A 15,477-nucleotide genomic window follows, 5' to 3' on the forward strand; every position below is an offset into this window, starting at 1 on the left:
TATTACGTGTAGATGAAGCACTAAAAGGAGGCTTTAAAATTTTCATTCTAGTGTCTTTCGTTTGGGAGAAAAATGTAAAAGTACAATGCAGCTTTTCCTTGCCGATATCTCTCTTTTGCAAAGAGATAGGCATTGGAAAATTCAGGGCTATAACGTGTAGATGAAGCACTAACAGGAGGCTTTAAAATTTTCATTCTAGTGTCTTTCGTTTGGGAGAAAAATGTAAAAGTACAATGCAGCTTTTCCTTGCCGATATCTCTCTTTTGCAAAGAGATAGGCATTGGAAAATTCAGGGCTATAACGTGTATATGAAGCACTAACAGGAGGCTTTAAAATTTTCATTCTAGTGTCTTTCGTTTGGGAGAAAAATGCAAAGGTACAATACAGCTTTTCCTTGCCGATATCTCTCTTTTGCTAAGAGATAGGCATTGGAAAATTCAGGGCTATAACGTGTAGAAGAAGCACTAAAAGGAGGCTTTAAAATTTTCATTCTAGTGTCCTTCGTTTGGGAGAAAAATGCAAAGGTACAATACAGCTTTTCCTTGCCGATATCTCTCTTTTGCAAAGAGATAGGCATTGGAAAATTCAGGGCTATAACGTGTAGATGAAGCACTAATAGGAGGCTTTAAAATTTTCATTCTAGTGTCCTTCGTTTGGGAGAAAAATGCAAAGGTACAATACAGCTTTTCCTTGCCGATATCTCTCTTTTGCAAAGAGATAGGCATTGGAAAATTCAGGGCTATAACGTGTAGATGAAGCACTAACAGGAGGCTTTAAAATTTTCATTCTAGTGTCTTTCGTTTGGGAGAAAAATGCAAAGGTACAATACAGTTTTTCCTTGCCGATATCTCTCTTTTGCAAAGAGCTAGGCATTGGAAAATTCAGGGCTATAACGTGTAGATGAAGCACTAACAGGAGGCTTTAAAATTTTCATTCTAGTGTCTTTCGTTTGGGAGAAAAATGCAAAGGTACAATACAGTTTTTCCTTGCCGATATCTCTCTTTTGCAAAGAGATAGGCATTGGAAAATTCAGGGCTATAACGTGTAGATGAAGCACTAAAAGGAGGCTTTAAAATTTTCATTCTAGTGTCTTTCGTTTGGGAGAAAAATGCAAAGGTACAATACAGCTTTTCCTTGCCGATATCTCTCTTTTGCAAAGAGATAGGCATTGGAAAATTCAGGGCTATAACGTGTAGATGAAGCACTAACAGGAGGCTTTAAAATTTTCATTCTAGTGTCTTTCGTTTGGGAGAAAAATGCAAAGGTACAATACAGCTTTTCCTTGCCGATATCTCTCTTTTGCAAAGAGATAGGCATTTGAAAATTCAGGGCTATAACGTGTAGATGAAGCACTAACAGAAGGCTTTAAAATTTTCATTCTAGTGTCCTTCGTTTGGGAGAAAAATGCAAAGGTACAATACAGCTTTTCCTTGCCGATATCTCTCTTTTGCAAAGAGATAGGCATTGGAAAATTCAGGGCTATAACGTGTAGATGAAGCACTAACAGAAGGCTTTAAAATTTTCATTCTAGTGTCCTTCGTTTGGGAGAAAAATGCAAAGGTACAATACAGCTTTTCCTTGCCGATATCTCTCTTTTGCAAAGAGATAGGCATTGGAAAATTCAGGGCTATAACGTGTAGATGAAGCACTAATAGGAGGCTTTAAAATTTTCATTCTAGTGTCTTTCGTTTGGGAGAAAAATGCAAAAGTACAATGCTGCTTTTCCTTGCCGATATCTCTCTTTTGCAAAGAGATAGGCATTGGAAAATTCAGGGCTATAACGTGTAGATGAAGCACTAACAGGAGGCTTTAAAATTTTCATTCTAGTGTCCTTCGTTTGGGAGAAAAATGCAAAGGTACAATACAGCTTTTCCTTGCCAATATCTCTCTTTTGCAAAGAGCTAGGCATTGGAAAATTCAGGGCTATAACGTGTAGATGAAGCACTAATAGGAGGCTTTAAAATTTTCATTCTAGTGTCCTTCGTTTGGGAGAAACATGCAAAGGTACAATACAGCTTTTCCTTGCCGATATCTCTCTTTTGCAAAGAGATAGGCATTGGAAAATTCAGGGCTATAACGTGTAGATGAAGCACTAACAGGAGGCTTTAAAATTTTCATTCTAGTGTCTTTCGTTTGGGAGAAAAATGCAAAGGTACAATACAGCATTTCCTTGCCGATATCTCTCTTTTGCAAAGAGATAGGCATTGGAAAATTCAGGGCTATAACGTGTAGATGAAGCACTAATAGGAGGCTTTAAAATTTTCATTCTAGTGTCCTTCGTTTGGGAGAAACATGCAAAGGTACAATACAGCTTTTCCTTGCCGATATCTCTCTTTTGCAAAGAGATAGGCATTGGAAAATTCAGGGCTATAACGTGTAGATGAAGCACTAACAGGAGGCTTTAAAATTTTCATTCTAGTGTCTTTCGTTTGGGAGAAAAATGCAAAGGTACAATACAGCATTTCCTTGCCAATATCTCTCTTTTGCAAAGAGCTAGGCATTGGAAAATTCAGGGCTATAACGTGTAGATGAAGCACTAACAGGAGGCTTTAAAATTTTCATTCTAGTGTATTTCGTTTGGGAGAAAAATGCAAAGGTACAATACAGCATTTCCTTGCCGATATCTCTCTTTTGCAAAGAGATAGGCTTTGGAAAATTCAGGGCTATTACGTGTAGATGAAGCACTAAAAGGAGGCTTTAAAATTTTCATTCTAGTGTCTTTCGTTTGGGAGAAAAATGTAAAAGTACAATGCAGCTTTTCCTTGCCGATATCTCTCTTTTGCAAAGAGATAGGCATTGGAAAATTCAGGGCTATAACGTGTAGATGAAGCACTAACAGGATGCTTTAAAATTTTCATTCTAGTGTCTTTCGTTTGGGAGAAAAATGTAAAAGTACAATGCAGCATTTCCTTGCCGATATCTCTCTTTTGCAAAGAGATAGGCATGAGAAAATTCAGGGCTATAACGTGTATATGAAGCACTAACAGGAGGCTTTAAAATTTTCATTCTAGTGTCTTTCGTTTGGGAGAAAAATGCAAAGGTACAATACAGCTTTTCCTTGCCGATATCTCTCTTTTGCTAAGAGATAGGCATTGGAAAATTCAGGGCTATAACGTGTAGATGAAGCACTAACAGGAGGCTTTAAAATTTTCATTCTAGTGTCCTTCGTTTGGGAGAAAAATGCAAAGGTACAATACAGCTTTTCCTTGCCGATATCCCTCTTTTGCAAAGAGATAGGCATTGGAAAATTCAGGGCTATAACGTGTAGATGAAGCACTAATAGGAGGCTTTAAAATTTTCATTCTAGTGTCCTTCGTTTGGGAGAAAAATGCAAAGGTACAATACAGCTTTTCCTTGCCGATATCTCTCTTTTGCAAAGAGATAGGCATTGGAAAATTCAGGGCTATAACGTGTAGATGAAGCACTAACAGGAGGCTTTAACATTTTCATTCTAGTGTCTTTCGTTTGGGAGAAAAATGCAAAGGTACAATACAGTTTTTCCTTGCCGATATCTCTCTTTTGCAAAGAGATAGGCATTGGAAAATTCAGGGCTATAACGTGTAGATGAAGCACTAACAGGAGGCTTTAAAATTTTCATTCTAGTGTCTTTCGTTTGGGAGAAAAATGCAAAGGTACAATACAGCTTTTCCTTGCCGATATCTCTCTTTTGCTAAGAGATAGGCATTGGAAAATTCAGGGCTATAACGTGTAGATGAAGCACTAAAAGGAGGCTTTAAAATTTTCATTCTAGTGTCCTTCGTTTGGGAGAAAAATGCAAAGGTACAATACAGCTTTTCCTTGCCGATATCTCTCTTTTGCAAAGAGATAGGCATTGGAAAATTCAGGGCTATAACGTGTAGATGAAGCACTAACAGGAGGCTTTAAAATTTTCATTCTAGTGTCTTTCGTTTGGGAGAAAAATGCAAAGGTACAATACAGCATTTCCTTGCCGATATCTCTCTTTTGCAAAGAGATAGGCATTGGAAAATTCAGGGGTATTACGTGTAGATGAAGCACTAAAAGGAGGCTTTAAAATTTTCATTCTAGTGTCTTTCGTTTGGGAGAAAAATGTAAAAGTACAATGCAGCTTTTCCTTGCCGATATCTCTCTTTTGCAAAGAGATAGGCATTGGAAAATTCAGGGCTATAACGTGTAGATGAAGCACTAACAGGAGGCTTTAAAATTTTCATTCTAGTGTCTTTCGTTTGGGAGAAAAATGTAAAAGTACAATGCAGCTTTTCCTTGCCGATATCTCTCTTTTGCAAAGAGATAGGCATTGGAAAATTCAGGGCTATAACGTGTATATGAAGCACTAACAGGAGGCTTTAAAATTTTTCATTCTAGTGTCTTTCGTTTGGGAGAAAAATGCAAAGGTACAATACAGCTTTTCCTTGCCGATATCTCTCTTTTGCAAAGAGATAGGCATTGGAAAATTCAGGGCTATAACGTGTAGATGAAGCACTAACAGGAGGCTTTAAAATTTTCATTCTAGTGTCTTTCGTTTGGGAGAAAAATGCAAAGGTACAATACAGCTTTTCCTTGCCGATATCTCTCTTTTGCAAAGAGCTAGGCATTTGAAAATTCAGGGCTATAACGTGTAGATGAAGCACTAACAGTAGACTTTAAAATTTTCATTCTAGTGTCTTTCGTTTGGGAGAAAAATGCAAAGGTACAATACAGCTTTTCCTTGCCGATATCTCTCTTTTGCTAAGAGATAGGCATTGGAAAATTCAGGGCTATAACGTGTAGATGAAGCACTAAAAGGAGGCTTTAAAATTTTCATTCTAGTGTCCTTCGTTTGGGAGAAAAATGCAAAGGTACAATACAGCTTTTCCTTGCCGATATCTCTCTTTTGCAAAGAGATAGGCATTGGAAAATTCAGGGCTATAACGTGTAGATGAAGCACTAACAGGAGGCTTTAAAATTTTCATTCTAGTGTCCTTCGTTTGGGAGAAAAATGCAAAGGTACAATACAGCTTTTCCTTGCCAATATCTCTCTGTTGCAAAGAGCTAGGCATTGGAAAATTCAGGGCTATAACGTGTAGATGAATCACTAACAGGAGGCTTTAAAATTTTCATTCTAGTGTCTTTCGTTTGGGAGAAAAATGCAAAGGTACAATACAGCATTTCCTTGCCGATATCTCTCTTTTGCAAAGAGATAGGCATTGGAAAATTCAGGGCTATTACGTGTAGATGAAGCACTAAAAGGAGGCTTTAAAATTTTCATTCTAGTGTCTTTCGTTTGGGAGAAAAATGTAAAAGTACAATGCAGCTTTTCCTTGCCGATATCTCTCTTTTGCAAAGAGATAGGCATTGGAAAATTCAGGGCTATAACGTGTATATGAAGCACTAACAGGAGGCTTTAAAATTTTCATTCTAGTGTCTTTCGTTTGGGAGAAAAATGCAAAGGTACAATACAGCTTTTCCTTGCCGATATCTCTCTTTTGCTAAGAGATAGGCATTGGAAAATTCAGGGCTATAACGTGTAGATGAAGCACTAAAAGGAGGCTTTAAAATTTTCATTCTAGTGTCCTTCGTTTGGGAGAAAAATGCAAAGGTACAATACAGCTTTTCCTTGCCGATATCTCTCTTTTGCAAAGAGATAGGCATTGGAAAATTCAGGGCTATAACGTGTAGATGAAGCACTAATAGGAGGCTTTAAAATTTTCATTCTAGTGTCCTTCGTTTGGGAGAAAAATGCAAAGGTACAATACAGCTTTTCCTTGCCGATATCTCTCTTTTGCAAAGAGATAGGCATTGGAAAATTCAGGGCTATAACGTGTAGATGAAGCACTAACAGGAGGCTTTAAAATTTTCATTCTAGTGTCTTTCGTTTGGGAGAAAAATGCAAAGGTACAATACAGTTTTTCCTTGCCGATATCTCTCTTTTGCAAAGAGCTAGGCATTGGAAAATTCAGGGCTATAACGTGTAGATGAAGCACTAACAGGAGGCTTTAAAATTTTCATTCTAGTGTCTTTCGTTTGGGAGAAAAATGCAAAGGTACAATACAGTTTTTCCTTGCCGATATCTCTCTTTTGCAAAGAGATAGGCATTGGAAAATTCAGGGCTATAACGTGTAGATGAAGCACTAACAGGAGGCTTTAAAATTTTCATTCTAGTGTCTTTCGTTTGGGAGAAAAATGCAAAGGTACAATACAGCTTTTCCTTGCCGATATCTCTCTTTTGCAAAGAGATAGGCATTTGAAAATTCAGGGCTATAACGTGTAGATGAAGCACTAACAGAAGGCTTTAAAATTTTCATTCTAGTGTCCTTCGTTTGGGAGAAAAATGCAAAGGTACAATACAGCTTTTCCTTGCCGATATCTCTCTTTTGCAAAGAGATAGGCATTGGAAAATTCAGGGCTATAACGTGTAGATGAAGCACTAACAGGAGGCTTTAAAATTTTCATTCTAGTGTCTTTCGTTTGGGAGAAAAATGCAAAGGTACAATACAGCTTTTCCTTGCCGATATCTCTCTTTTGCAAAGAGATAGGCATTTGAAAATTCAGGGCTATAACGTGTAGATGAAGCACTAACAGAAGGCTTTAAAATTTTCATTCTAGTGTCCTTCGTTTGGGAGAAAAATGCAAAGGTACAATACAGCTTTTCCTTGCCGATATCTCTCTTTTGCAAAGAGATAGGCATTGGAAAATTCAGGGCTATAACGTGTAGATGAAGCACTAATAGGAGGCTTTAAAATTTTCATTCTAGTGTCCTTCGTTTGGGAGAAACATGCAAAGGTACAATACAGCTTTTCCTTGCCGATATCTCTCTTTTGCAAAGAGCTAGGCATTGGAAAATTCAGTGCTATAACGTGTAGATGAAGCACTAATAGGAGGCTTTAAAATTTTCATTCTAGTGTCTTTCGTTTGGGAGAAAAATGCAAAAGTACAATGCTGCTTTTCCTTGCCGATATCTCTCTTTTGCAAAGAGATAGGCATTGGAAAATTCAGGGCTATAACGTGTAGATGAAGCACTAACAGGAGGCTTTAAAATTTTCATTCTAGTGTCCTTCGTTTGGGAGAAAAATGCAAAGGTACAATACAGCTTTTCCTTGCCAATATCTCTCTTTTGCAAAGAGCTAGGCATTGGAAAATTCAGGGCTATAACGTGTAGATGAAGCACTAACAGGAGGCTTTAAAATTTTCATTCTAGTGTCTTTCGTTTGGGAGAAAAATGCAAAGGTACAATACAGCTTTTCCTTGCCGATATCTCTCTTTTGCAAAGAGATAGGCATTTGAAAATTCAGGGCTATAACGTGTAGATGAAGCATTAACAGAAGGCTTTAAAATTTTCATTCTAGTGTCCTTCGTTTGGGAGAAAAATGCAAAGGTACAATACAGCTTTTCCTTGCCGATATCTCTCTTTTGCAAAGAGATAGGCATTGGAAAATTCAGGGCTATAACGTGTAGATGAAGCACTAATAGGAGGCTTTAAAATTTTAATTCTAGTGTCCTTCGTTTGGGAGAAACATGCAAAGGTACAATACAGCTTTTCCTTGCCGATATCTCTCTTTTGCAAAGAGATAGGCATTGGAAAATTCAGGGCTATAACGTGTAGATGAAGCACTAACAGGAGGCTTTAAAATTTTCATTCTAGTGTCTTTCGTTTGGGAGAAAAATGCAAAGGTACAATACAGCTTTTCCTTGCCAATATCTCTCTTTTGCAAAGAGCTAGGCATTGGAAAATTCAGGGCTATAACGTGTAGATGAAGCACTAACAGGAGGCTTTAAAATTTTCATTCTAGTGTATTTCGTTTGGGAGAAAAATGCAAAGGTACAATACAGCATTTCCTTGCCGATATCTCTCTTTTGCAAAGAGATAGGCTTTGGAAAATTCAGGGCTATTACGTGTAGATGAAGCACTAAAAGGAGGCTTTAAAATTTTCATTCTAGTGTCTTTCGTTTGGGAGAAAAATGTAAAAGTACAATGCAGCTTTTCCTTGCCGATATCTCTCTTTTGCAAAGAGATAGGCATGAGAAAATTCAGGGCTATAACGTGTATATGAAGCACTAACAGGAGGCTTTAAAATTTTCATTCTAGTGTCTTTCGTTTGGGAGAAAAATGCAAAGGTACAATACAGCTTTTCCTTGCCGATATCTCTCTTTTGCTAAGAGATAGGCATTGGAAAATTCAGGGCTATAACGTGTAGATGAAGCACTAACAGGAGGCTTTAAAATTTTCATTCTAGTGTCCTTCGTTTGGGAGAAAAATGCAAAGGTACAATACAGCTTTTCCTTGCCGATATCTCTCTTTTGCAAAGAGATAGGCATTGGAAAATTCAGGGCAATAACGTGTAGATGAAGCACTAATAGGAGGCTTTAAAATTTTCATTCTAGTGTCCTTCGTTTGGGAGAAAAATGCAAAGGTACAATACAGCTTTTCCTTGCCGATATCTCTCTTTTGCAAAGAGATAGGCATTGGAAAATTCAGGGCTATAACGTGTAGATGAAGCACTAACAGGAGGCTTTAAAATTTTCATTCTAGTGTCTTTCGTTTGGGAGAAAAATGCAAAGGTACAATACAGCTTTTCCTTGCCGATATCTCTCTTTTGCAAAGAGCTAGGCATTGGAAAATTCAGGGCTATAACGTGTAGATGAAGCACTAACAGCAGACTTTAAAATTTTCATTCTAGTGTCTTTCGTTTGGGAGAAAACTGCAAAGGTACAATACAGCTTTTCCTTGCCAATATCTCTCTTTTGCAAAGAGCTAGGCATTGGAAAATTCAGGGCTATAACGTGTAGATGAAGCACTAACAGGAGGCTTTAAAATTTTCATTCTAGTGTCTTTCGTTTGGGAGAAAAATGCAAAGGTACAATACAGTTTTTCCTTGCCGATATCTCTCTTTTGCAAAGAGATAGGCATTGGAAAATTCAGGGCTATAACGTTTAGATGAAGCACTAACAGGAGGCTTTAAAATTTTCATTCAAGTGTCTTTCGTTTGGGAGAAAAATGCAAAGGTACAATACAGCTTTTCCTTGCCGATATCTCTCTTTTGCAAAGAGATAGGCATTTGAAAATTCAGGGCTATAACGTGTAGATGAAGCACTAACAGGAGGCTTTAAAATTTTCATTCTAGTGTCCTTCGTTTGGGAGAAAAATGCAAAGGTACATTACAGCTTTTCCTTGCCGATATCTCTCTTTTGCAAAGAGATAGGCATTGGAAAATTCAGGGCTATAACGTGTAGATGAAGCACTAACAGGAGGCTTTAAAATTTTCATTCTAGTGTCTTTCGTTTGGGAGAAAAATGCAAAGGTACAATACAGCTTTTCCTTGCCAATATCTCTCTTTTGCAAAGAGCTAGGCATTGGAAAATTCAGGGCTATAACGTGTAGATGAAGCACTAACAGGAGGCTTTAAAATTTTCATTCTAGTGTCTTTCGTTTGGGAGAAAAATGCAAAAGTACAATGCTGCTTTTCCTTGCCGATATCTCTCTTTTGCAAAGAGATAGGCATTGGAAAATTCAGGGCTATAACGTGTAGATGAAGCACTAACAGGAGGCTTTAAAATTTTCATTCTAGTGTCTTTCGTTTGGGAGAAAAATGCAAAAGTACAATGCTGCTTTTCCTTGCCGATATCTCTCTTTTGCAAAGAGATAGGCATTGGAAAATGCAGGGCTATAACATGTAGATGAAGCACTAACAGGAGGCTTTAAAATTTTCATTCTAGTGTCTTTCGTTTGGGAGAAAAATGCAAAAGTACAATGCTGCTTTTCCTTGCCGATATCTCTCTTTTGCAAAGAGATAGGCATTGGAAAATGCAGGGCTATAACGTGCAGATGAAGCACTAACAGGAGGCTTTAACATTTTCATTCTAGTGTCTTTCGTTTGGGAGAAAAATGCAAAGGTACAATACAGCTTTTCCTTGCCAATATCTCTCTTTTGCAAAGAGCTAGGCATTGGAAAATGCAGGGCTATAACGTGTAGATGAAGCACTAACAGGAGGCTTTACAATTTTCATTCTAGTGTCTTTCGTTTGGGAGAAAAATGCAAAGGTACAATGCTGCTTTTCCTTGCCGTTATCTCTCTTTTGCAAAGAGATAGGCATTGGAAAATGCAGGGCTATAACGTGTAGATGAAGCACTAACAGGAGGCTTTTAAATTTTCATTCTAGTGTCCTTCGTTTGGGAGAAAAATGCAAAGGTACAATACAGTTTTTCCTTGCCGATATCTCTCTTTTGAAAAGAGATAGGCATTGGAAAATTCAGGGCTATAACGTGTAGATGAAGCACTAACAGGAGGCTTTAAAATTTTCATTCTAGTGTCTTTCGTTTGGGAGAAAAATGCAAAGGTACAATACAGCTTTTCCTTACCAATATCTCTCTTTTGCAAAGAGCTAGGCATTGGAAAATTCAGGGCTATAACGTGTAGATGAAGCACTAACAGGAGGCTTTAAAATTTTCATTCTAGTGTCTTTCGTTTGGGAGAAAAATGCAAAAGTACAATGCAGCTTTTCCTTGCCGATATCTCTCTTTTGCAAAGAGATAGGCATTGGAAAATGCAGGGCTATAACGTGTAGATGAAGCACTAACAGTAGGCTTTAAAAATTTCATTCTAGTGTCTTTCGTTTGGGAGAAAAATGCAAAAGTACAATGCAGCTTTTCCTTGAAGATATCTCTCTTTTGCAAAGAGATAGGCATTGGAAAATGCAGGGCTATAACGTGTAGATGAAGCACTAACAGTAGGCTTTAAAAATTTCATTCTAGTGTCTTTCGTTTGGGAGAAAAATGCAAAGGTACAATACAGCTTTTCCTTGCCGATATCTCTCTTTTGCAAAGAGATAGGCATTGGAAAATGCAGGGCTATAACGTGTAGATGAAGCACTAACAGGAGGCTTTAAATTTTTCATTCTAGTGTCTTTCGTTTGGGAGAAAAATGCAAAGGTACAATACAGTTTTTCCTTGCCGATATCTCTCTTTTGCAAAGAGATAGGCATTGGAAAATTCAGGGCTATAACGTGTAGATGAAGCACTAACAGGAGGCTTTAAAATTTTCATTCTAGTGTCTTTCGTTTGGGAGAAAAATGCAAAGGTACAATACAGCATTTCCTTGCCGATATCTCTCTTTTGCAAAGAGATAGGCATTGGAAAATTCAGGGCTATTACGTGTAGATGAAGCACTAAAAGGAGGCTTTAAAATTTTCATTCTAGTGTCTTTCGTTTGGGAGAAAAATGTAAAAGTACAATGCAGCTTTTCCTTGCCGATATCTCTCTTTTGCAAAGAGATAGGCATTGGAAAATTCAGGGCTATAACGTGTAGATGAAGCACAAACAGGAGGCTTTAAAATTTTCATTCTAGTGTCTTTCGTTTGGGAGAAAAATGCAAAAGTACAATGCAGCTTTTCCTTGCCGATATCTCTCTTTTGCAAAGAGATAGGCATTGGAAAATTCAGGGCTATAACGTGTATATGAAGCACTAACAGGAGGCTTTAAAATTTTCATTCTAGTGTCTTTCGTTTGGGAGAAAAATGCAAAGGTACAATACAGCTTTTCCTTGCCGATATCTCTCTTTTGCTAAGAGATAGGCATTGGAAAATTCAGGGCTATAACGTGTAGATGAAGCACTAAAAGGAGGCTTTAAAATTTTCATTCTAGTGTCCTTCGTTTGGGAGAAAAATGCAATGGTACAATACATCTTTTCCTTGCCGATATCTCTCTTTTGCAAAGAGATAGGCATTGGAAAATTCAGGGCTATAACGTGTAGATGAAGCACTAACAGGAGGCTTTAAAATTTTCATTCTAGTGTCTTTCGTTTGGGAGAAAAATGCAAAGGTACAATACAGCATTTCCTTGCCGATATCTCTCTTTTGCAAAGAGATAGGCATTGGAAAATTCAGGGGTATTACGTGTAGATGAAGCACTAAAAGGAGGCTTTAAAATTTTCATTCTAGTGTCTTTCGTTTGGGAGAAAAATGTAAAAGTACAATGCAGCTTTTCCTTGCCGATATCTCTCTTTTGCAAAGAGATATGCATTGGAAAATTCAGGGCTATAACGTGTAGATGAAGCACTAACAGGAGGCTTTAAAATTTTCATTCTAGTGTCTTTCGTTTGGGAGAAAAATGTAAAAGTACAATGCAGCTTTTCCTTGCCGATATCTCTCTTTTGCAAAGAGATAGGCATTGGAAAATTCAGGGCTATAACGTGTATATGAAGCACTAACAGGAGGCTTTAAAATTTTCATTCTAGTGTCTTTCGTTTGGGAGAAAAATGCAAAGGTACAATACAGCTTTTCCTTGCCAATATCTCTCTTTTGCAAAGAGCTAGGCATTGGAAAATTCAGGGCTATAACGTGTAGATGAAGCACTAACAGGAGGCTTTAAAATTTTCATTCTAGTGTCTTTCGTTTGGGAGAAAAATGCAAAGGTACAATACAGCATTTCCTTGCCGATATCTCTCTTTTGCAAAGAGATAGGCATTGGAAAATTCAGGGCTATTACGTGTAGATGAAGCACTAAAAGGAGGCTTTAAAATTTTCATTCTAGTGTCTTTCGTTTGGGAGAAAAATGTAAAAGTACAATGCAGCTTTTCCTTGCCGATATCTCTCTTTTGCAAAGAGATAGGCATTGGAAAATTCAGGGCTATAACGTGTAGATGAAGCACTAACAGGAGGCTTTAAAATTTTCATTCTAGTGTCTTTCGTTTGGGAGAAAAATGCAAAGGTACAATACAGCTTTTCCTTGCCAATATCTCTCTTTTGCAAAGAGCTAGGCATTGGAAAATTCAGGGCTATAACGTGTAGATGAAGCACTAACAGGAGGCTTTAAAATTTTCATTCTAGTGTCTTTCGTTTGGGAGAAAAATGCAAAGGTACAATACAGCATTTCCTTGCCGATATCTCTCTTTTGCAAAGAGATAGGCATTGGAAAATTCAGGGCTATTACGTGTAGATGAAGCACTAAAAGGAGGCTTTAAAATTTTCATTCTAGTGTCTTTCGTTTGGGAGAAAAATGTAAAAGTACAATGCAGTTTTTCCTTGCCGATATCTCTCTTTTGCAAAGAGATAGGCATTGGAAAATTCAGGGCTATAACGTGTAGATGAAGCACTAACAGGAGGCTTTAAAATTTTCATTCTAGTGTCTTTCGTTTGGGAGAAAAATGTAAAAGTACAATGCAGCTTTTCCTTGCCGATATCTCTCTTTTGCAAAGAGATAGGCATTGGAAAATTCAGGGCTATAACGTGTATATGAAGCACTAACAGGAGGCTTTAAAATTTTCATTCTAGTGTCTTTCGTTTGGGAGAAAAATGCAAAGGTACAATACAGCTTTTCCTTGCCGATATCTCTCTTTTGCTAAGAGATAGGCATTGGAAAATTCAGGGCTATAACGTGTAGATGAAGCACTAAAAGGAGGCTTTAAAATTTTCATTCTAGTGTCCTTCGTTTGGGAGAAAAATGCAAAGGTACAATACAGCTTTTCCTTGCCGATATCTCTCTTTTGCAAAGAGATAGGCATTGGAAAATTCAGGGCTATAACGTGTAGATGAAGCACTAATAGGAGGCTTTAAAATTTTCATTCTAGTGTCCTTCGTTTGGGAGAAAAATGCAAAGGTACAATACAGCTTTTCCTTGCCGATATCTCTCTTTTGCAAAGAAATAGGCATTGGAAAATTCAGGGCTATAACGTGTAGATGAAGCACTAACAGGAGGCTTTAAAATTTTCATTCTAGTGTCTTTCGTTTGGGAGAAAAATGCAAAGGTACAATACAGCTTTTCCTTGCCGATATCTCTCTTTTGCAAAGAGCTAGGCATTGGAAAATTCAGGGCTATAACGTGTAGATGAAGCACTAACAGTAGACTTTAAAATTTTCATTCTAGTGTCTTTCGTTTGGGAGAAAAATGCAAAGGTACAATACAGCTTTTCCTTGCCAATATCTCTCTTTTGCAAAGAGCTAGGCATTGGAAAATTCAGGGCTATAACGTGTAGATAAAGCACTAACAGGAGGCTTTAAAATTTTCATTCTAGTGTCTTTCGTTTGGGAGAAAAATGCAAAAGTACAATGCTGCTTTTCCTTGCCGATATCTCTCTTTTGCAAAGAGATAGGCATTGGAAAATTCAGGGCTATAACGTGTAGATGAAGCACTAACAGGAGGCTTTAAAATTTTCATTCTAGTGTCCTTCGTTTGGGAGAAAAATGCAAAGGTACAATACAGCTTTTCCTTGCCAATATCTCTCTTTTGCAAAGAGCTAGGCATTGGAAAATTCAGGGCTATAACGTGTAGATGAAGCACTAACAGGAGGCTTTAAAATTTTCATTCTAGTGTCTTTCGTTTGGGAGAAAAATGCAAAGGTACAATACAGCATTTCCTTGCCGATATCTCTCTTTTGCAAAGAGATAGGCATTGGAAAATTCAGGGCTATTACGTGTAGATGAAGCACTAAAAGGAGGCTTTAAAATTTTCATTCTAGTGTCTTTCGTTTGGGAGAAAAATGTAAAAGTACAATGCAGCTTTTCCTTGCCGATATCTCTCTTTTGCAAAGAGATAGGCATTGGAAAATTCAGGGCTATAACGTGTAGATGAAGCACTAACAGGAGGCTTTAAAATTTTCATTCTAGTGTCTTTCGTTTGGGAGAAAAATGCAAAGGTACAATACAGCTTTTCCTTGCCAATATCTCTCTTTTGCAAAGAGCTAGGCATTGGAAAATGCAGGGCTATAACGTGTAGATGAAGCACTAACAGGAGGCTTTACAATTTTCATTCTAGTGTCTTTCGTTTGGGAGAAAAATGCAAAGGTACAATGCTGCTTTTCCTTGCCGATATCTCTCTTTTGCAAAGAGATAGGCATTGGAAAATGCAGGGCTATAACGTGTAGATGAAGCACTAACAGGAGGCTTTAAAATTTTCATTCTAGTGTCTTTCGTTTGGGAGAAAAATGCAAAGGTACAATACAGCTTTTCCTTGCCAATATCTCTCTTTTGCAAAGAGCTAGGCATTGGAAAATTCAGGGCTATAACGTGTAGATGAAGCACTAACAGGAGGCTTTAAAATTTTCATTCTAGTGTCTTTCGTTTGGGAGAAAAATGCAAAAGTACAATGCAGCTTTTCCTTGCCGATATCTCTCTTTTGCAAAGAGATAGGCATTGGAAAATGCAGGGCTATAACGTGTAGATGAAGCACTAACAGTAGGCTTTAAAAATTTCATTCTAGTGTCTTTCGTTTGGGAGAAAAATGCAAAAGTACAATGCAGCTTTTCCTTGCCGATATCTCTCTTTTGCAAAGAGATAGGCATTGGAAAATTCAGGGCTATAACGTGTAGATGAAGCACTAATAGGAGGCTTTAAAATTTTCATTCTAATGTCCTTCGTTTGGGAGAAAAATGCAAAGGTACAATACAGCTTTTCCTTGCCGATATCTCTCTTTTGCAAAGAGATAGGCATTGGAAAATTCAGGGCTATAACATGTAGATGAAGCACTAACAGGAGGCTTTAAAATTTTCATTCTAGTGTCTTTCGTTTGGGAGAAAAATGCAAAGGTAC

This window comes from Pseudophryne corroboree, unplaced genomic scaffold, assembly GCF_028390025.1.
Source record: "Pseudophryne corroboree isolate aPseCor3 unplaced genomic scaffold, aPseCor3.hap2 scaffold_223, whole genome shotgun sequence".
In the NCBI taxonomy this organism is placed as follows: domain Eukaryota; kingdom Metazoa; phylum Chordata; class Amphibia; order Anura; family Myobatrachidae; genus Pseudophryne; species Pseudophryne corroboree.